Source organism: Herpailurus yagouaroundi, unplaced genomic scaffold (assembly GCF_014898765.1).
Source record: "Herpailurus yagouaroundi ecotype Mexico unplaced genomic scaffold, PumYag 77, whole genome shotgun sequence".
Taxonomy (NCBI): Eukaryota; Metazoa; Chordata; class Mammalia; order Carnivora; family Felidae; genus Herpailurus; species Herpailurus yagouaroundi.
In genome coordinates, this window is record NW_024412388.1 from 63,158,007 (window position 1) to 63,182,043 (window position 24,037).

Here is a 24,037-nt window from a genome sequence, read left to right on the forward strand (position 1 = left end):
GTTTAGATAAAAGAAATAAAATATAGTCAGAACAAATTAAAAATGCTATAACTGAGATGAAATCTCAAATGGATGCCACAATGGCAAGGATGGACAAAGCAGAAGAGTGAATCAACAATTTAGAAGCTAGAATTATGGAGAATAATGAAACAAAAATAAAGAGGGAAACAAAGGCAAAAAAAAAAAACCCACAATACAAGGCTTAGAGGAGAGCTGGCTCAGTTAGTTAAGCATCTGACTTCAGCTCATGTCATGATCTCACAGCTTGTGAATTTGGGCCCCACATCAGACTCTGTGCTGACAGCTTAGTGCCTGATCCCTGCTTCAGGTTCTGTGACTCCCTCTCTATCTGCACCCCCCTTCTCATGCTCTGTCTCTCTCAAAAATAAATAAACATTTAAAAAAAGACTTAGAGACCTCAGTGACTTATTAAAAAGGGATAACATCTGAATCATGGGAGACCCATAAGATGAGGAGAGAGAAAAAATGGCAGAAGGTTTATGTGAGCAAATTACAGCAGAAAACTTTCCTAACCTGGGGAAAGACACAGACATCAAAATCCAAGAAGCACAGAGAACACCAATTAGATTCAACAAGAACTGACCATCACCAATGCATATCATGGTCAAATGCAGAAAATACACAGACGTGGAAAGAATTATGAAAGCAGCAAGGGGAAAAAAAAAACTCAACCTGTAAGGGAAGATAGATCAGGTTTATAGCAGACCTATACATAGAAAGTTGGCAGGCCAAAAAAGAGTGGCAATATATATTCAACATGCTGAATCAGAAAAATATGCAGCCAAGAATTCTTTATCCAACAAGGCTGTCATTCAAAATAGAAGGAGAGATAAAGAGTTTTCCAGACATACCAAAACTAAAAGAGTTCCTGACCACTAAATGAGCACTATAAGAAATTTTATGGGGGACTCTGAGTCGAGAAAAGACAAAATAAAACAAACAAACAAACAAAAAACCCAAAAGCAACAAAGACTAGAAAGAACCAGAAAACATCACCAGAAACACCAACTCAACAGGCAACACAATGGTGCTAAAATCATATCTTTCAGTGCTCACTCTAAATATCAATGGACTAAACGTTCCAATCAAAAGACATAGGGTATGAGAATAGATAAGAAAATAAGACCCATTTATATGCTGCTTACAAGAGACTCATTTTAGACCAACAGACATCTGCAGATTGAAAGTAAGCAGATGGAGAACTATATATCATGCTAATGGTCCTCAAAAGAAAACTGGACTAGCCATATTTATATAAGACAAACTAGATTTTAAAATAAAGACTGTAACAAGAGATGAAGAAGGGCATTACATTGTAATTAAGGGGTTTATCTACCAAGAAGATCTAACAATTGTAAATCTTTACACCTTCAACGTGAAAGCACCCAAATATATAAATCAATTAACCACAAACACAGACTCATTGATAATAATACCATAATAGTAGTGGACTTCACCACCCCATGTACAACAATGGACAACTCATGTAAGCAGAAAATCAACATAGAAACAATGAACTCGAATCACACAATGAACTAGGTGGACTTAACAAATATATTCAGAACATTTCATCCTAAAGCAGCAGAATACACATTCTTCTCAAGTTCACATGGAACATTCTTGGAATAGATCACATACTGGGTCACAAATCAGCCCTTAAAAGTACATAAAGATCAAGATCATACCTTGCATATTTTCAGGTCACAACACTATGAAACTTGAAATCAACCATAAGAAAAAATTTGGAAAGAACATGAATACTTGGAGATTAAAGAACATCCTACCAAAGAAGGAATGGGTTAACCAAGAAAATAAGAAATTCCAAAGTACATGGAAGCAAATGAAAATGTAAACATGACAGCCCAAAACCTTTGGGATGCACCAAAGGCTATCATAAGAGGGAAGTATATAGCAATCCAGCCCTTCCCAAAGAAGGAAGAAAGGTCTTAAGTATACAACGCAACCTTACACCTAGAAGAACTGGAAAAATAACAGCAAAAAAAGCCCAAAACCAGCAGAAAAAGGGAAATAATAAAGATTAGAGCAGAAATAAATGATATCAAAATCAAAAAATAGTAGAACAGATCAATGAAATCAGGAGCTGGTTCTTTGAAAGAATTAACACAATTGATAAACCCCTAGCCAGAATAATCAAAAAGAAAAAGAAAAGGATCCAAATTTTAAAATCACAAATGAAAGACGAAAGATCACAACCAACACTGCAGAAATAGAAACAATAATAAGAGAATATTATGACAAATTATATGCCAACAAACTTTGCAATCTGGAAGAAATGGACAAATTCTAGAAACATATAAAGTATCAAAACTGAAACAGGAAGAAATAGAAAGTTTGAATAGACCCATAACCAGTAAAGATATTGAATCCAGAATCAAAAACCTTTCAACAAACAATAGCCCAGGGCTGGATGGCTTTCTGGGGGAATTCTACCAAATAATTAAAGAAATGATAACACCTATTCTTTTGAAGCTGTTCCAAAAATAGAAATAGAAGGAAAACTTCCAAACTCATTTTACAAGGTCAGAATTACCTTTATTCCAAAACCAGAGAAAGATCCCACAAGAAAGGAGAACTACAGACCATTTTCCTGATGAACACGGATGCAAAAATCCTCAACAAGACACTGGCAAACTGGATCCAACAATACATTTAAAATATTATTCACCACGATCAAGGGGACCTATTCCTGCGATTCAGGGCTGGTTCACTATCTGCAAATCCATCAATGTGATACATCACATTAATAAAAGAAAGGATAAAAACCACATGATCTTCTCGATAAATGCAGGAAAAGCATTTGACAAAATATAACATCCTCTCTTGATAAAAACCCTCAAGAAAGTAGGGATAGAAGGATCATACCTAAAGATCATAAAGGTGGGTATGAAAAACCCACAACTAATATCATCCTCAATGGGGAAAAATTGAGAGCTTTCCCCCTAAGGTCCAGAACACAAGGATGTCCACTCTCACCACTATTATTCAACATATTGTTGGAAGTCCTAGCCTCAGCAATCAGACAATACAAAGAAAAAAAAGGCATCCAATTGGCAAGTAGGAAGCTAACCTTTCACTCTTTGCAGATGACATGATATTCTATGTGGAAAACCCAAAAGACTCCACCAAAAAACTGCTAGAACTGATACATGAATTCAGCAAAGTCGCAGGATATAAAATCAATGTACAAAAATGGTTTGCACTTCTACACACCATATAGTGTGTATATGTTAAGCTATGGTTTCTTAACAAGAAAAAATTAATCATAGACAAATAAACACTTTTCTTCAAAGGACACTACCAAAAACATATAAAAACATACACACACACACACACACACACACACACACACACACACACACACATATATATACACATATATATGATATTCAGCCATAAAAAAAGAAAGAAATCTAGGGGCACCTAGGTGGCTCAGTCACTTAAGTGTCCGACTTCAGCTCAGGTCATGATCTCACAGTTTGTGAGTTTGAGCCCTGCATTGGGCTCTGTGCTGACAGCTCGGAGCCTGAAGCCTGCTTCAGATTCTATGTCTCATTCTCTCTCTGCCCCTCCCCAACTTGTGCTCTGTCTCTCAAATAAATATAAAAAATAAAATAAAATAAAAAGGACAAAATCTTGTCATTTGCAACAACACAGATGGACCTAGAGGGCATCATACTAAGTGAAATAAATCAGAGAAAGACCAGTACTGTATGATCCTACTTATATGTAGGATCTAAAAATATACCAAGCTCATAGATACAGAGAAGAGATTGGGAGTTGCCAGAGATGGGAGGTAGGGGTGGGAAAAATGGGTGAAACAGGTCAAAAGATATAAACTTACAGTTATAAAATAAGTCATGGGGATGTAATGTATGGTATGGTGGCTATAGTTAATAATTATATTGCTTATGTGAAAGTTGCTAAGAGACTAGATCTTAAAAGTTCTTATCACAAGGAAAAAATTATAATTATAGATGGTGATATGTTAACTAGACTTATTGTAGTGATCACTTTACCATGTATACAAATATGGAGTTATTATGTTGTACACTTAAAATTATTATAATGTTATATATCAATTATACCCCAATTAAAAAAAAAAGTAAACGGAGGGTGGTTGATCTCTGAAAGTGCGAATAGATGTCACAGTTTGTTCTCATTCTTAGCCCTTTTTGACAAAAAGTCAGACCGATGTAAGTCAGGCCCTAACTCGACAAAGACAAGCAGAGAGAAGGAAAGCAGGAGGGTTGCACTTGAGTGACCTGCCGAAATCATCTCCAGCCAAAACCTCAATCACTGGTCTCACTTGACAGATTCAGAAAACAATTTCTGGATCCATCCAAAAACCTGGAACTGTCATGACAACAATTTATCCCCTTTACCTTTTCCTAAGAGAAATTCCGAACACAAGAAAACCAGATTGTTCCATACCAGAATAGGCAAACAAACTTTCCTAAAAAACAAGATTGAAGGAAGCTCTAGAAACAGATCCAAGTCATCCTAAAATGTTTTAGTGCTGCTGCTAGCTACAAAAATCACCTTAGCACCCATTTTCCAATTTGTACTTATCAGACTCTCGTCTCAGCTCTATTAGTGGAAAAGGGTAGAAAAGCTGGTGGGCTTAAAACCCTAGATATACCACACATCACTGTGTGACCAGGAGAAATCTTTCAACCTCTCTGGAATTCAATTTTCTTCATTCCTAAAATAAGGATACACAAGGTCTGGTCTGCCTATGAAACCAGGTGGTTTGATAATCAAAAGACAATGTATGGGAAAGAACTCTGTAAACTGTAAAATTCCACATAAAACAAAGCAGTGGAATTAGGTTGTAGTAAGGTATCTTGTGAAACTCTGCACTTTGCTTTATTAAACAAAGGGAAGAAGAGGAAGGAGTTCCTAGAAGAGGAAGTTTTACTAAGTCTGAGAGAAACAATAATAGAAGAGAAAGAAAAAGGCAGCAGGTAGGCTCCTTATGGAATTCTCTGTTACCACTGAACCCTGGCATAAAAATTTTCCCCCCAAAATTCAAAAGTCATAGTCTTTCTTTCTAAGAGTCAGGATGTTTAATTGTATATCTCTGAACTCCTTTACATTACATTAATAATTCTTTATTTCTAAATCTATGTTTTCATAGATTATCTGGCCAGCCAGATAATGGACTCCAGTCCTTTAAACTCCTACATATATCAAGCACCTGTGATTGTCTTATGTTTCATTTTACAGTGAGATGTTCCAAGAAGCAGAAGGCCATGGCTGAAGGAACCTGGACTAGATGACGGGAAGAGACGTGGAACTCTGATCATAATTTACTCTCCAACCTTGGGCAAATCACGTAATCCCTTTGTTTGAGTAGCATTACTTATAAACAGTACTAATTCTATCTGCCTTATCTGTCTCACAAAATAAAGGTAAAGCTATGTGAGATTTTATGTGAAAACAAGTCCTTTACAAGAGAAAAATAATTAGTAAAATGCAATGGACTAGTATTATAGGGTTATAAGTGAATGAATGAATGAATGAACGAACGAATGAATGAATGAAAGAAAGGGCAAATATCAAACATCACTCTGCATAAGTTCTACTCATGCATCCCTTCCAGGGCAATACAAAATAAGTTATCTTCCACATGGCAGCTTTTTATTTATTTACTGTTCAGACATTTATTAAATAGTACAAGCCAGATATGTTCCTTTAGAGAAAATGGAAACAATGAGCTTCAAGGAAGAAGTACCGCAGTGAGTTGGAATTCATTGTGTGACTTTGAACAAATAACAGAATGTCTCTCACTGTTACCTCTATTGAAAAGTGAAAGAATACTACCCATTTTGCAAGATTGTTGTTGCATCTTAAAGGAGATACTACATATAAAATCACCTAGTAGAGCCCTGGCCCATAGAACTGTTCACTGAAAGTGGCTCTTATCATTATTTAAGGTATATTTTCCCATATCCTCCAACTTGAGAATTCTTAATCTAGATTCCATGAACCATGAAACTTCTGTAATTTCATATAAAATTTTACATATATATGCAATGTGCACTGTTCCAGGAGAAAGTTCATAACTTCCATCAAATTCTAACAATAAAAACAGGGGCTCCTGGGTGGCTCAATCAGTTAATCGTCCAACTTCAGCTCAGGTCATGATCTCATGATTTGTGAGTTCAAGCCCAGCATTGGGCTCTCTGCTGTCAGCACAGAGCCTGCTTTGGATCCTCTGTCCTCCTCTCTCTGCCCCTCCCCTCCTCGTGTGCTCTCTCTCTCTCTCTCAATTTCACTCTCAAAAATAAACATTAAAAAAATTTTAAAAATAAAAACAGTAAAAAGTTTCTTCAGTGTAACCCTTAAACGGTGATATCCAGCATAGAACACAATATCACCAAAGGTGACCTACAATGGGCAAGGTTGATGTCATTATCTTCCTTGGTACTGCTCCCTCCCACACTCATATAATGGTAATCAATTACTAAACAATTTTCCACTGAGCCCCAAAGCAAATTCACAATTCTCAAAAAATAGCTCTAGGAAGATACTACCATTTTACCAGAAGAATCTCTAAAGGTGAAATTAACCTGACATCTGGATCTGGAATCCACCTAGGATTTTCCACCTAGGAAATTTCCCTAGGATCCACCTAGGATCCATCCTAGGTTCCACCTAGGAATTTCCCCTCTTTTCTTTCATTTGGCTCATTTTGAGCTTTTGGTCATCTAAAACCCTTGTGTCTTTTTTAAAGGAAGTGTCATGCCTTATAGACCCCCTTATAGACTCGTCCTTCATCCTATTACTTGGAATTAACTTTTAAAACAATATTAAAATGTCAAATTTGGCTTGAGTCTTTTAAGATCCTGTTAAATTGATAATATAGTTATCCATTCACTTAAGTATTCATCCATCAGATATTTATAGGAATACCCACTGGGCACCATTAGTCACTGTGTCACTGTTAGCCAGCTTTTCCAGCTTTAAGTCCTACATAAATTTGATTTATATGCCTCCAGGTCATTGATAAAAACAATATTAAAATGAAAATATTTACTGTAACCAGTATGTAGGTGTGAAGCAAGACACCCACAAAATTTCTAATTCAGGTTACTTCCTCGATGTAAAATTAATAGAAATAAATATGTAATATTTGGTGTTCCAGTTACCAATTTATTCCTTCTCAGCTCCAAATCCACCTTTCACTGTCTACTCTGCAACCCGTGGATATTTCTCCTTTGCCAGCTGGCACAGTGTTAAACTTTGTCATCAGAAGATACTAAAGGAGTTTCTGTATATAGTTCCAGTGTACTCCTCTTGGAAGGCTCCTGCAGTGTGCAGTGTGAGCAGCCACTGTGGCACCCAGAGACCAGTACCACGTGACACATCCCTGTGAATGGCCTCATTCAGTGCCCTCTAAGGTGACTTCTGCAGTGCTCAGCTCCTGAAGGACATGAGGCTCAGCAGTACCTGGAGCCAGCAGTACCTGGAGCCAACAGCACCTGGCACCACCCAAAACGGCTGACGCCCAGGGTGTGTAATGATTTCCAAAGTAGGACACATCTCTTTCAAAGGCTTTCTTTGGCATCTTTTGCAAAGCTCAGCAATGGGTTTTGAGACGTGCCAGCTCTCCACAGGTACTTTTCTCCAGCACTCAAAAAGCATTTCAGGATGTACTGCTGGCCCGCAGCAAAGCCCTCCACTATCCAGTGAACTGCATCATTTCTTGTAAGTTCTGGATCATGGTCATGTTTGCCTTGTTAAGTTTAATAACTAATGTTGTTTCAGGAAATATAAATAAATTTGTTAGTAACAAATAAATAAAAAGTCTAACCCCTAAATTCTGGGACTGGTTCTCTTCAACTCTTGGTACTCTAGGCTCTTGGTTTTGTCCTCTACTTCATTTCCTGTATTTTATAAGGAGCTTCCTGCCCATTGTAAGTTGAGGGCCCAGAATCCTCTTTACATTTTGAACAGTGTGTCTCTTTAGTCCAAGTGGACATTATTTCTTTAAAAACTTTGTGGGCTTCCTGTTTATCAAATTATAGTCTACACTATGACAGAAACAACAAACCTACATGTCTTTTTGACAGTCTTCTCTTTAATTTGGATTGAGAGTCAGGGTGCTTATGGAAGACCATTGAAGATTCTTACAGCTCTTTTTTCTGGCTGTGAAGGTCTATGGGGCATTGCTTTTAATTTTTCTAAGGTATCAACAAAGGATTCTATAGCTACACCCTTGATCTTATTTTTACCTTGAGGTCATGTTTAATGATGACTCCTTGAATTTAATCTTTTCCCTGAGGCAAAGTTTGGGCCAAGAGAAGCTAAGAGAGAAATAGTTGTGTCTGCATAATCAGCAACTCTCACTTTTATATTTCCTTTAAACAGTGCTTGAAAACAACTAAAATAGTCAGGAATGAGAAATGGATGTTTATCATCACACCTTTTTAACAGATTGTAGCTAATGGAGTAAGACAAAGAAAAGAGACAACAGATGAAAGAATTAGTGTCTAATAAACAAAAATATCATTATTGCAGATGATATGACTACATACCCAAAGCACACAAGAGATATTAAAAGTAGTAAGAGTGTTCAGGAGGATTGCTGGACATAAACATACAAATATCAATAGAATCAAAATGTTAAAAAAAAAAAAAGCTGGAAATAAAAAAAAAAATGTGTGAAACCTTAATGTGAAATCAAAACATTATTCATGGACAATAAAAGATCCTTACAAATGAATACATGCTGTCCCAGTATATCATAATCAAGGCAAGGATGTCCACTTTCACCACTCCTATTCAACACCATTCTGGAAGTCCTAGGTAATGTAACAAGACAAGAAAAGGAAATAAAAGGTATACATATTGGAAAAGAAGAAATAAAATTGTCTTTGTTCACAGATGACATGATTGTCCATATAGAAAATTTTTAAAAATTAACAACAAAAAACCCTCCTAGAACTAATATGCTAGTATAGAAAGATTATAGGGTACAAAATTAATATAAAAATGTTTAAAAAGTCAATTACTTTCTTAAATATCAGCAATAAACAATTGGATTTTGATGTTAAAAACACAATACTATTTACTTTAGATTCAGAATCAGAATCAGAATCAGAAGAAGAAGAAAAAGAAGAAGAAGAAGAAGAGAAAGAAGAAGGGGGAGGAGAAATACCTAGGTATAAATCTAACAAAAAAATATATAAGAAAATGTTGAAGTATTTCTCCCTAATTTCATCTATATGGTAAGCATTGCTATAGACAAAATTATATTTTTTTTCATGGAACTTAAATCTACACTAAAATTCCTATGTAAGTATAGAGACCCCAAAATAACTGTTGATTTTGAAAAAAAATAAAAAATAAAATGAGGACTTGTCTACCCAGTTTCAAAGCTACCTATAAGACAACAGTAATTCTGACAATGTGCTATGTACAGGTAAGTTAACAAAAGAAACAGAATGAATTAAAAGGTCCATGTGCACCTAAGTGTAAGACCTGAAACTATGAAAATCCGAGAAGAGAGCACAGGCAGTAATTTTTCTAATATTGGCCATAGCAACTTTTTTCTAGACACATCTCCTAGGCAAGGGAAACAAAAGCAAAAATAAACTATTGGGGCTACACCAAAATAAAAAGCTTCTGCACAGCAAAGGAAACAGTCGACAAAATTAAAAGACAATCTACTGAATGGGAGAAGATATTTGTCAATGATATATTTGATAAAGGGCGAGTTTCCAAAATGTATAAAGAACTTATAAAATTCAACACCCAAAAAACAAGTAATCCCATTAAAAAATGGGCAGAAGACATGGACAGACATTTCTCCAAAGAAGATATACAAATGGCTAACAGGCACATGAAAAGATGTTCAATATCACTAATCATCAGGGAAATGCAAATCAAAACCACAATGAGATATCACCTCACACCTGTCAGAATAGCTAAAAAAAAAAAAAAAGAAAAGAAAAGAAAAGAAACAAACAAGAGTCTGCAAGTATGTGGAGAAATAGAAACCCTCATGTACGGTTGGTAGGAATGCAGAGTGGTGCAGCTGCTGTGAAAGACAGTATAGAGGTGCCTCAAAAATTTAAATATAGAACTACTGTATGATCCAGTAATTCCACTACTGGGTATTTACCTTAAAAAAAACATGAAAAAACTAATTTGAAAAAAATATTTGCACCCCTATGTTTATTGCAGCATTATTTCCAATAGCCAAATAATGGAAACAGTCCGAGTATCTACAGATAGATAAGTGGATAAAGAAAAAAAAAAAAATATATATATATATATATACATACATAGATACACACACACACACACACACACACACACACACACAAATACATACAGTGGAATATTACACATCCATAAAAAAGAAGGAAATCTTGCCATTTGCAACAACATGAATGGATGTAGAAGTTATACAGCTAGGTAAAATAGACCAGTCAGAGAAAGACAAGTACCATATGATTTGACTCATATGTGGAATTTAAGAAACAAATGAACAAGGAAAAAACAAACAAACAAAAAAGACAAGCTAAAAGACAGACTGTTAACTATAAAGAACAAACTGATAGTTACCATAGGGGAGGTGAGTAGGGTAGGGGGATGGATGAAATAGATGAAGGGAATTAAGAGCACACTTATCAATGGTGAACACTGAGTAACGTACAGAATTGTGCAATCACTATATTGTACACCTGAAACTAATATAACACTGTATGTTAATTATATTGTAATTAAAATTTTTAAAAAGGCCCATGTGCATACATATAGATAATTAATTTATGACAAAGGTGACATTACGAATCAGTGGGAAAAGGATAGTCAATTAGCTATCCATATGAACAAAGATAAACTTTTGTTTATGTAGCTTGCCATACAAAAAGGTAAATTTTGAATGGACTAATATCTAAATGTGAAAAACAAAACTATTATAAAAACCTACAGAAGACTTTCTTCATGGCAGAAGAGACTGTATCAGTCAGGGTTTCAGTCAGAGAAGTGTTAGAAGGTACACACACAAATACTTGTTACAGAATTTTGACCTTAGGTGATTGTGGAAGCTGATTAACCAGTTTGTGCTAGCTTCCCATGTGATGTTGGAGCTTTAAACCAGAAGAGCAGAAGGTAACATGAATGTGAACTGGGAAACAGCAAGAACAACTTGGAACTCAAATGCATGAGCTGGAACGAATGAGGACTGGCTAAAATATCTTTCAGTTCTTGTTGCCTCTGATCTTGATGAAAAGTGTGTCGTATAGAAACTGTGGGGCTCTTCTTCACAGAGCTGAAACACATATAACTGGCCAACGTGTTAGAGGAACTAAAGAAGGATCCAGGAAAAAGTAAAGCAATTACAGCCTGACAGCCGCTTCCTGCCAATGAAATGATCTATCAGATGAATGATAAAAATATATGAGCTACAAAATGCCTGATGCTTAACTTCAGCCCTCTAAATCTCACACAAGAATCTCTTTCTTGGCCTACCTTGCCAGAAACATACAGAAGAAAATTTTGGGAAATATGGTTTAGCCTAGCAGAACTGACACATTAGAAAGCCACTATAATTAGGAAAGCATTTCCTATGACCACCAAAGAAGGGCATAAATCATTTGAGAGAAGATAGGTCACCATGAAAATTATAAGCTCCATATGTCAAAAAGTACAATAAAATTAAAAGACAATCCTCATACTGGTAAAAGAAATTTTAAATCTTTTTAATCACAAAAATATTCATAACCAGAGTATTTTAAAAGTTCCTTCAACTCAATAAGAAAAAATCAAGCAATCTAACAGATAAGTGGACAATTCAGAAAAGGCAAATCTATAATGGACAATAAACAGATGACCAACCTTACTAATGAATTAGAAAATAAAAATGAATTAACAGTACACTCCAGATGGGCAAAATGTAGTAAATCTGAAAACACCAAGTATTAGTGATGATTCAGGAAAAGTACAGTTCTTATAGGTTGCTGTTAAAGTATATATGGGTAAAACCAATTTGAAGAGGTTGTAATTTAACAATATGTAGTATATGTGAAGGTATATACACTACAGATCACAGCAATTTCACTTCTAAGTTTCTAAAAAAGAAACTTGCACATATATACAAGAAGACATGAAAAAGGATGTTTAATGGGATATTGTCAGCAACAAAAACGTAACCTCAATCTAATTAGTCCTCATCTGGGGACAAAATAAATTGTGTTTATTCATATAATTTAATACTATTGCCAAATTAATTAAATAAGGAGGTCATTTGGCTGAAGCAGCTTTAATGCCTTAGCAGCCTACTGAGCAAACCAAAACCTAAGCCTGAAATGCCTCAAGGTTAAGAAATAAAAAATGGACAACCAATCACAACCAACCAAGTAGACTTTTGCAAAAAAGGTAACCACTTAAGCTATAGCCAATCAAATCATTTCCTTGCTTTACTTGTGCCTTTTGTCCATAAAAGTCTTTCCCCAGCACCTGTTGGTAGAGCACTTCTAACCGCTTCTGGCTTGGTGCTACCTGATTCAAATCAATTTGTGCTTTAATAAACACTTAATAATTTTAATATGCCTGTTTATCTTTTAACTCCATATAGCAATCAAAATAAATTAACTGTATCTAGTGTATCATTATGGATACATTTTTAAAAATAATGTTAATAACTAAAATTTCAAAAGGATACATAGAGCAGAATAATATAAAATTCTGAGTATATATCAATAGCATATATATATGCATAATATCTGCATGTATGCATATACATTCTGGATACATACATATGTATACATACATACATATATATGTAGTAAAAATACACATAGAAGTAGTAAATGCCAACTTCAGAATAGTACTGTAGTTCCCTTTGGTGCAAGAGAGAAAAGAAAGTGTTAGGAGAGTGGAATTTCCTGTCTACTTCCCTTAATGAATGAGTTAAATTTTCAATATATGTTCATTTTTATATCTGGAAGGATCATAATTTCATTTTTGTTAATTATCTTTTAACACATTGTAGGGTAACAGAATGAAAGGGGTACATTAAAAGAACAGAAGAGACAATTCCTTTACGGCAAACTTCACTTACTGTAATATTTTACTTACAGGAAGATTTCCTGCCCTACTATTCCAAGGAAAATTCTAGTAGTGTAGAAAGCTCAAGTGTCCAGCTCTTTTTTTTTTCTTAAACTATATCAATATATCAATATAAATGAAGGGGAGATATCTGAGCAGCAATCTGGAGAATAATCAAAATTAAAATTCAGAATCTTTTCTCTTGGCCACAGGGGCACTGCCCAGTTTATCCAAATACTAGTTATATAATATTCATAGGCACAACCTAGAGGCATATTTTCTTTTCAAATTCTGAAATCTTAATAGCATTTGTTTTCTTTTAAGATTTTTTGAAACCTTGGCTCATTTCTAGGAGGTTCCTTCCAGATCAGCTTTGGCTGTACAGCCTAATATCCATTCACAGGATTTGGGGGGCAGGTTGTAAATACCAGACTTTCCAATTGGGAAAGTTAATGTATACCATCAAATACCTTCATCCTACACTCCCCACCACCCCCCCCCAGCCCCCACCAAATTCAGGAGTCTTGTTTCTATACCAAGGGAGTCACAAAGGCATGTGGTATTTCTTTGGTTTCATACTAGTATGGCAGTATGACAAAGAAGAACCTATTTCTATAAACAATGCTAAGCCACAATTTTATATTTAACACTCACCTAACTGCTTAAGATAGCAAGAAATATATAAACAATGCTAGTTTTCACAAAGTATCTAATTAAAGATTTTTGAGACTCTGCTCTATACTCCCACCCCAAATCTGCTTTCTAGAGTTACTTTTAACTGCAGAGTTTTTACAGTGAACAGAAAAGAGAAACGAAGAAAGGATTTGTAAATACATAGCCACAAAACTCTGAGTTCATCCCCAATGACTCCTGGGCACACTCTTGGAGAGGGGTTGGTCCAATTAAGGTGATTGTGGAGGTCATAATCACTATGAGCTTGTTGAGAAGTTCATGTGAATATTTGAATATCAATGCATGTAATATATGCAGAATGAATTCTCAGAAGCCAGACTACATTGTTTACATAGCACTAGAAATCTCTTCACTGCCTAGCTTGTGTGCACGCAGTTCTGAATACAGAAACAAAAGGAACAGTAAAGATCATATTTAATGGGGTCTTAAAAATGTTCAATGGAAGCAGACATGATGAAAAGAAAAAGTAGCAATTTTGCTTTTGGTAAAAATATTTTTTTTCTTCTAGATTCTCTTTATCTCCCCTTTCAGCTACCCATTCTCAAAGATCATCTGGTTTTTGAAGTTATTTATCGTTCTTTTTAAAATTAAACTAAATTTTACTGTTTTATTTCACATTTTATTCACTTCATGTTTTAGATGAGAAAATTGACCCACAGAAGGTAAATCACTGGTTGGTCAAAGGTCACAAATGACAGGGTTCAGGTTTGGATTCACATATTCTGGCTTGGTTTTGTCTGTCAGATACTTCCCTAATGTAATTTTGTTGAAATATCTTTAGTATTCTCCTTTTAGAGGTATTTGTATTTGGAGAATCTTATCCATTGCAGTGTGGCACCTTTCCATGCCCACACGCAAACAGCTATCTATTGCCCCAAAGTACATTTCAAATTACCCTAGTTCAAGATATTATCATCTCTCACCTGAACTACTACAATGGATTTCTAACTAGTCTCCCTGTTTCAGTCTTCCCTTCCCTTCATTGTTTATTCTTTATCATAAATCAGATTTTATAATGCTACTGGTTAATTCCTTCAATGATTTCCCATAGCACTGAAAATAAAATTCAGGTTTGTGACCATGATGACCATGACTTACGTAACTTGACTCTTGGCCCATTTTTCCAGTATTACATCCCAGTTTGTACTACTCCCACCAGCTATTTAGACTGCAGTCATGCCGGCCTTCTTTTTACTCAATAAATACATTAAATCAATTCTGTCTAGGGCCTTTGCACTAGGTGTTTTAATTTCTTGCCAATTCAAGTTTTAGGTCAAATACCATCTCAAGGAAGACTTCCTCTCTATCAGAGTTCCTTATTTTAGTGTCTTTATAGTGCTTATTACTATGAAGTCTCATTCATTATTTATTTTCTGTCCTCCCCTTTTAGAAGTCTGTCTTCACTGTATCCCTTGCTTATGAAAAATTCAATAAATATTTGTTAAATATATGAATATGAATGGACAAAATTAAATTGCCAAGGTCCTATTGGTTAACATTTCACAAATAGCTATGTCTGTTGGTGGGGAGGTGGACATCAAGGAAGAGATTTTTATTCTGAACTAGGAGATTGGCTTGCCAGAATCCTTGAGAATCCATTTATGAACAAAATTTTCACAAGCAATTCCCTGAATTCCCTCTTCCATGACTCCCTACGAGGCCATGGAACCCAAGTTTAGAACCCCTGTTTCAGTGTTCGGTCCAAATACATTATCTTGGCTTATGTGATGCTAAAGAATTTGACTTTTGTTTAATTCTCCTCCTTCCCCCTCTTCCTGGATTATTTTTAGTTCTAGCCTCTTACTAGGATTTTACTTGCTTCTGGACTTTGCTCTCTGTCTGGAATCATCTCCAAATCCCCAACCTTCACTTTCATCTAACTTTCACTCATTTTTTAGGTCACTAGGTAAATGTCATTTCCTCTGGGAAGTCCTCCCTGATCATTAAGTTTGAATTTGGAGCCTTAAAGGAGCTCTCACAGTTTATTCTGTACTTCCCCTATTGAAACACTTCCACAAACTACTGGGATTGTCGGTTTATGTTATTCACACCTGCAAGTTCAGGGTATATGTCTATTTTATTCACCACGGTATCAATAGTGCCCAGTATAATACCTCACATGATGAAGAGCCCAATTAATATCAGGGTTAAAATAAACTCATTTTTCTTGGACCCCTATTTATTTCTTATAAGTGGTGGTTATTCATATCAGAAAACAGATGTTATTATCATCAATCATACTTCCTAGGTCCTTCAAATTAAAGGTTCCAAATTCACTCACAAATTTTGTTTCTGACTTCAAGAAAAGTCTTTTCAGAGACTAATATAGGTTGTGTCAAAGTTTAAATTGTGCCTTTAAAATGTTTTGAAATAGGAAAATGAAAGGTAGTAAAATAAGTAATATGTGTAGTCACAGTAGAATGTAAGTTTCTCCACTATCACATTCATATTAGTATCAAATTTGCCTGCCTGTGGAATACTTATTGCCATTTAACAAAAACCTGAGAGGCTGTATAAATTACTCAGTCCGCTTCTAAACTCAGCTAGGTTAAAGATTTTTGTAGGAAAGGTGGAATAAAGCAATAATATAGAATGAATGTATGCTGGGGGAGACCAATGAACCTAATGAATTAACAGTGTGATCAAGAGGCAGAACTAGCAAGGAACTTAGGGTAATAATAAATGTTGGTACTAATCTCCTCTAATGGCTTCCTCTGTAGTCTTATAGTAGTAAAAGGACTTTTAAAGGCAAAGGATCTTAGTACTCTACTAAGAAAAACTCCTAATAATACTACACTCTTCTAGCCCCATTCATCTCCAGAAGAGCTTAAATATACTCCCCTGTTCTCATTTCATATGTACATGGGAACTTCAACCAAAGACTGACTCTTTACTCACAATTCCCCATGCAACAGTTCTAGTATTATGAAGGAGACCATCATTTTGGAAAAACATGTGTGATTCCTAAAACAATTCATTTTTTAGTTTATATGAGAACCAGAGATGAAATATGAATATGAGCAAAATAAGCAGAATCACAATTCAGAGATATGGCTTGGAAAAACAAAATAAAAGGATGTGTTTACATAAATTATAAGCACTCCAGGGCTGGAATATTATTCTTTCTCCAGCACTGTCAACCATTTATAGAGCATTGTGTACACTTGTGGCAATATAGAATGAATAATAATAATTAATACAGTATGTTTATCCCGAATCCCACAGACTTTTCCTTATCAGAATCTTGCAGCCTCCTTTTTTTTTTTTTTAAGTCAATTCATAATTGACCATATGTATGTCCCAATCCTTGCCTGTTAGGCTTCTTTCTCTCTTATAAACCCACTAGTGATTATTTTGGACAAATATCTGCTATATCATTACTAGCGAGGCATGGACTTCAAAGAGTTCAACTTGGATAGTGTTGAAATGATTGGAATGTTGGCCAAGAGCTTTAACCTCAAAGGGGTGTGATTTCAGTGATTTCTGGTTTCAGATGGCTCAGAAACAGAGAAAATAAAATGGAGAATGGGGTAGGAGAGTAAGGAGAAAGAGGGGTTAGAGAAATTAATCATGAAGCCATACCACTATTCTTTAAAATACCAAAAGATCAAAATTCAAAGGTATCTTTTTTTACCTTAGGCATTTATTTGTTGAAGGAATCAACAAATGAACATGGAGAGTCCCTGATGAAACAAATGGCTTTTTAACTGGTTTCCTGACCCAAATCTTTTTTCCCTCTTCAACCTATCCCACATGCTTCTGTCAGAATAATCTTCCAAAAGTATAGTTCTAGCAATAATCTTTCTTTAATTTTAAAAGAAAATCAAGTTAATCACTGTCTGTATAGTAACTCCTTAGCATGGCCCTCGGAGTCCTAGGACTACCTTTCCAGCCTAATCTTCTACTGCCCTCCACACATCCTGTATCCACACAATATATATCCTCCTTGAGTTCCCTCAAACATTCCAGCTCTTCAATATCCAGTCCCTTTGTTTTTATTACTTTATAACACTAGACCTCACTTTGTGAACCTGGAGAACTGAGCACTTAAGATACAGAACAAATGTCACTACCTCCATATTATCTTTTCTGCCTGTCCTCTTAATAATATAGATGCTTTCTCCTCATCAACTCTTAGCCCATGTTACAAGCCACTAAGCACATTTGTGTGTTATTTGCTTTATATGGTAGTCTCCTTCAACAGACCAAGTTTATGGGCAGAGATAATCTTTTGGAGCCCTGAGTAGAGATGATCTTATTCAGCCCTGGGTCAAGGATAGCGACTGACTACATGGTAGGTACTCAGTACATGTTTGTTTAATAATAACACTGAAATAAAATATGAAAATCATATTTTCTTAGCAGGTAATACAATGAAATTTCTGGCAATGCTAATCACCTGCCGTCCTTAGCATTTGCCTTTAATTAGAATAATAATAAAAAATGTCTGGTAGAAACAGTTAGTCTATAAAGCAGGTGCTGGCTCAATCCCTCCCTATGTTATATATAGAGGTTCCATTCTGGGTTTCATTTAGTTTGTAAAGCCCAGAAACGGACTGCCACCCCCACTTCAGCAGTAGGCATAAACAATACCAAGAGCTAAATCCAGCAGCCTGTAAATGCACTTAAGTCCCATTCAAAGTCAAGGGAAATTATGCATACATGAGAAGTAGAAGGGGAGGGGAGATAAGAAAGATGGCTTGCTGCTTCTTGGAAAACAGTCAAGGAAAAGACCACAAAGGTTCAGTTCCTGAGAAAATTGTCACCTATTTGCTGTTGCTTTTTCATCTTCATAGGAATTTATTGGATTAGGAAAGACCTTTGCTACTCCACATTATCCCAAGCTCCCAGTTGCCTTTGCATTAGTTAATGTCTGAGCTTCCTGGTTAATTGTGGCAGGCGAGCAGCAGGCTGCACAGATGTCAGATGTCATACTCTATCAGATGAAGAGGTTCCTGCCTCAGGCTGTTTATATATGACCTACCAGGATTTCCTGCTGCATGATGAAATAATTAGGGGGCCGCCATGCAGGGAATAATGTTGCAGCTAAGTTGTAACAGCATTACATTAAAAAATGAAAATGAAACATTTGTCCTTATCTGCATCAAAATCTTCCTAAGGTTTGTTATGAACATGTTGTTCCTTATTTTTATAATATTCACATGGGTGCTAATTTTAATGTTCACTGGAGAACACAATGAGTGTAGTAAGGCTTTCTTTATTGCCTGTGCTGCAATTTGACTCAAGAATAAACAGGTTGGGAGTTGTCTTTTGTGTGTGTGTGTGCTTTTCTAAATAAAGTTTGTCTTTTGCCTCTTATAACGAACCAATTTTACAGACTCAACAAAGTCTAAATGATTTTTAACAGAAGTCAGTAATGCTTTCTAAATTGATTAATTCCTAAATCTTATTGAATTCTAACTTCTGACTTTCTGACCTAGAAGTATACATTCTGTTTATAATGTAATATTTTAAAATATTTTTTCCATAAGAGCACATTATAAGACTATAAACTCTTACTCACATCCGGTTTCCATGATTCAGGAAATTATCCCATATACATAGGTGATTCATGATTAAGAACAAAAATTCTAAGCGACTTTGACTGTTAAAAGGTTAGCAATCTCCTGAATTCTAGCAACACAGCTGGATAAATGGGACCAATCAGACCAAGCTATAATAGCATGCTTTTCACTATCATCCTATACATCCTTCTGCTTTAGTTCTTAACACCTTCCCTAATAAGACTGTAAATTCCTTGAGGGCTGTTTGTCTCATGCATTTGTGTATCTCCTATTCCTAATACATTACTTAACACAAGTAAGTACGTGGTAAATTTTTGTTACACTGAATTATATTGTGTATAGTGAGAAATGGAGAAGGGATTAAGAAAAAGATAATGATCATGATGATTCCTCACTTCTCCATATTTTTTTTTCCTGTGTAGCTAAAATATCATCATTCTTCCTCCTCAACATCGCCTCTGCTGCAATTTTTCTAAAGACATTAATGTTGTTCCCTCATCTCACCAGTGGAATTCATACTATCTATTTATATACAGGCATATAATTCATATAATTTACTAAATAAAATAAAAATCCATCTGAATGTCATTGCTTAAAGATCATATACACCTGAAAATGGCCCAGGTCAATTCCTGGGGAACCCAGGGAACACAGTTTTAGAGCTGAAAGAGGGTTTCCTATTATATTTCTAGAAACAGTTTAAGAAAAACAAGGAATCTTTATGAGATATATAAGAAGAACAAATAGTTTTTGTCCCAAGTGTTAACTGTGATCCATTAATAATAGCTACCACGTAAAGAGGTAGCATCCAGGTTGTGCAAAAAAGTGCCTGTCGTTGATTACCTGTATCTGCCTTGGTCTTGGAACAAACGACAATATGAGTACTAATTATCTGCCATACCAGCACCTTTTCTTAATGACCCAGCAGGCTGTAGTTTTTTTCCGGAAGGACTAGGGAACAAAGAGACATTCAAACAAGTATCTTTGAAGCAAAGCAAAAGTTCATTTAGGTACCATTATACCCAAGTGTTGCCCTCTTTATCTTGTTTAATAAACATTTATTGAGCACTTATCTGTCAAGTAATGTTCTCTAGCCTCAAGGAATTAATGGCCACCTGTAGGAGGCAGACAAATAAATAGGAAATTTGAATACTATGTGATTAATAACATAGACGTCTACAAAAAAACGTTAAAGGAGTTCAAACTGAAGTGGCTAACCCAAGCTGAGGTGAGGGTGAGGAGGGGATGTCAGGAAATGTTTCCCAGAGAAAGGAGTCATCTGAACAAGCCCTTAAGGATAAGTAAAAATTAACCAGGCTAAAAAAGAAGGAAGAAAGAAGAAGAGGAGGAGTGGTGGGGGTCGGGAGAGGAGAAGAAGGTGGTTCTGGGTAAAGGAAAGGCATTTTGGGCAGCATATACAATGACATTCAAATAAATGTCCTTAGTTCAGTTGCATGGCATAGTTTGAGTGCATGTAGAAGATTAGAGATAAAGCTAGAGAGGTAAAGAACAGTCAGAATTCAAAAGATTTTGTATGTCAAGGCAGAGAGACTGGAGAATTTGGGGCAGAAATCAATGGCTTGCATCTCTTTGTTGGCCTGTATCTACTATCCCTTGTCTACTATCTCTGTTCCTTCAATATATAAACATATCAGTGTCTTTCCTCCTTGAAGAAGAAAATCTTTCTTGATCCGACATTTCTGTATCTTTTCCTCTATCTTTCCTTCTCTTTCCAACCAAGTAGCCAAGCTTGTGAAAATAAGAATCAATACTTTAGGTCTCCATGTCACATTTACTGCTAAATCTACTGCAGTATGTCCCCTGTCTACCTGCTTTTATGAGAAGTCTTCAATTAACTCTGTTGTCTTTTCTAACAGACATGAGCTTTAAGTGAGCCCTTAGTGACACCTGACATGACTGATGAGCACTCCACTGATGCTGTCCTTCTTGGCCTCCAAGACTCTGGACTCTCTTGCTTTTCTCCTTGTCTCTCAGATCTCCCTGAGCCTCCACTGTGAGCTCTGCTTCCTCTACACAGATCTGATGCTGATAACTCCAAGAGCTCCAACCCCTCCCCTCTCAATACAGACTGTTCTTTACTGAATTCCTTTCCCATTCTTTAAGATCCAAAATGTCATCTCTTCTGTAAAGCCTGCTCCTCAAGTTCTTTGCCTACAACATTTACCACAACATTTTGCACATATTCTATATTAGCCCCTCCCAGTAAACAGTAAGACTTTTGAGGGCAAAGCCCATGCATTATCCAGTTTGTATCTATAGTGCCTGACACTTGGTATATCCATAATCTTTCCTTGTTGCATGAAGGAAAGAAGGGTTAGTCAGTGGCGACTTTTGCAGAGAATTTTCATCCAGTCGTAGACTTCTAAAGGGTAGTAACCCCTCATGTTACAAATGGGGAAACAGATTCAGGATGGCAAAGTAGCTGACCTAAAATTGCAGAGCTCCTCAAGGACAGAATTTCAAAATTCTAGTTTCCAGTTCTTTCACTGTTTGCTCCATTTTAAGTAAAACACTCAAATGAACAGTATGAAAATTAGGAGAGTATGGAATCAACAGTTCTGAATTTATGAGTAACTGAATCACAGAGGCAATGAAAACAATTACTTTGTACAAATTCAGGTGCTTTATGTTTCTCAGGAGTGTGAAAGCTGAGCAATATCCCACCCTGGTAAAAGATGAGGTACATTTCTAGAAGTAACATTCCCATGAGTTACAGAAGCTTCTGTGAAATATGTTTAATCCAGTCAGGAGATACTCAGAAATGCAAATTGCCCACTTGGAATAAGAAGGCACCTATTGTTTAGCCTTGATTGCCTCTGCAGGCCTACAGGCAAGGGGGAAAAAATCCTTGAAGGAGGAGGCAGTCTAAGTAAACTGCACACATAGAGGAAAAATAAAAATGAAGCCAAACTCCAACAGGGCTTCCATTTAACATCTGCTAAGCAAGCAAGGACTACAGAGCAAAAACCATTTATGATTCTGAATCCTTTATAACTTCACTATCTGTGTTCCTTTTTGTTTTCCCCTATTCTCCCATAGACATTGATAAATCTGAAGTCTTTAATTTGTCCTGTGGGGTCCTACCTCACCATCAATGAGTACATATAATGAGAACAATTAGAGATGTCCTTTAGTAATATAAAATACTTTATACCAAGAGCATATACTTATAGCAATAGGAGAAATAATAGCTCTCACTTTTGTCCTTCATTTAGACATGTCCTTTGTTTAAATTTTTTGTTCCTAACTTGTTTCTATAAGTTCTGTTCTTTTGCTTTGGAGGGAAATATGCTCGTTTTTAAATTTTATTGCTAACTAGATTTCTTTTTGTAAGAAAAGACTTAGTCACAAAAAAACTTCTAAAGTCTGATTTTAAAACATAATGAATCTTTCAGGAGAAAATAAACAAGGTGCCATTTTTTTAAAAATAATCTTCATCTAACCTGTTTACCAGCTGAGAAATAAAAGACCTCGGTATTTAAATTTGAAACTTTCTTCCTCTCTTTATCCCATCTCCTTTTCATCTTTATAAACAGAAGAAAGTCTATAATTACTATACTAACAAAGACTACAGCTGAACTACACACAGGTTAAACCATTCTAAATAAAGTAGAGAATAATAAATAATAGAATAGTCAAAGGAGCTAGCATAATAAACACATGGAGAGTAACACCACATCCTACAATGTAAGATGTCTCCATTTCTAAGTATTTAAAACTTATGGAGGGGAAAGAGACCGTAGAAAGTATAAGCTAACTATCTATTTTCATAGAAATTAGAGAGATCATCCAGTCCAGTCTTTTAGCTAAGCTTAAAATTCCCAGTAATAATAATAATGATAGCAGAAGTGATGGAGGCGATGGTGGCTGTGGTAGTATCGATTACCGTTCCTCAAATATTTGCACTGTGTCAGGTACTAGGGTAACCGCCATACCCATATTATCTCACTTAATCCTTACAACAGTCCAGTCAAATGACTATTATCTTCACTTTGCATGGAATATATAGGTACATTTCTGATTAGTGGTGGGCTAGCTTCTGCTGGAATATCTAGTGTTAGGAAGTTTATTACCTGATAAGACAACCCTTTCTATTTTAAAAGCTGTGGTTGAATATTTCTTCCTCACATGGAACTCAAATTGCCTTCATGAAGCCTCCATCCATCCATCTTAGTTCTGTCTTACAGAAATAAGTAAGTTCAACATTTCTTCCAATCGATGACTCTTCAGATCTTTTAAAACTGTCATCATGATGTCATTTGGGCCAACGAACCTGTCTGTTTGGTGTCACTGCAGCTACACCTATCCCCAGAGTTAGTCTAACCAACTTAATTCTCACTTCAAAGCTCAGTTTTAAGCCAAATTCTGGGACAAAACTAGCTAACTAGGAGAAGTGTAGAGAATGCCACAGCCCTTACTCTTTATGACAGCCAGTTAGCCCTTTTTCCAGTTTATGGCTCTGGGCCCTATGACAGATCTCCTGGCTTAATTTCATTCTACTCTGAATCCCTGGATAATTTCTAATAAGAAACGTAAGGGATTAGCAAACTCTACGGGGCAAGTAATTTGAGGTATCACTCCTGAACTCTTTAAATAGTTTCTTGCTGGCGATACTCATTGCATGTTAAAAGAACTGGAGTGCCTACTATTATTCTAAGCACTTTACTTCTATTAACTCACTTAATCCTGGCAAC

At 35.8% G+C, this 24,037-nt stretch overlaps 1 long non-coding RNA gene across 3 annotated transcripts in view; it reads right to left on the reverse strand.

Annotated features, from left to right (window-relative positions):
• Window positions 1-23,566, reverse strand: part of LOC121027325 (uncharacterized) — a 97,225-nt gene extending 73,659 nt beyond the window's left edge. For 2 of the 3 annotated variants that reach the window (XR_005788665.1, XR_005788663.1), the window contains exon 1: window positions 23,417-23,566. This is a non-coding gene — a long non-coding RNA (uncharacterized LOC121027325). Of the gene's footprint in view, window positions 1-20,165; window positions 20,274-23,416 lie in introns of all 3 variants that reach the window. The other variant, XR_005788664.1, reaches the window with a different exon arrangement.
• Window positions 23,567-24,037: the final 471 nt, after the last annotated feature.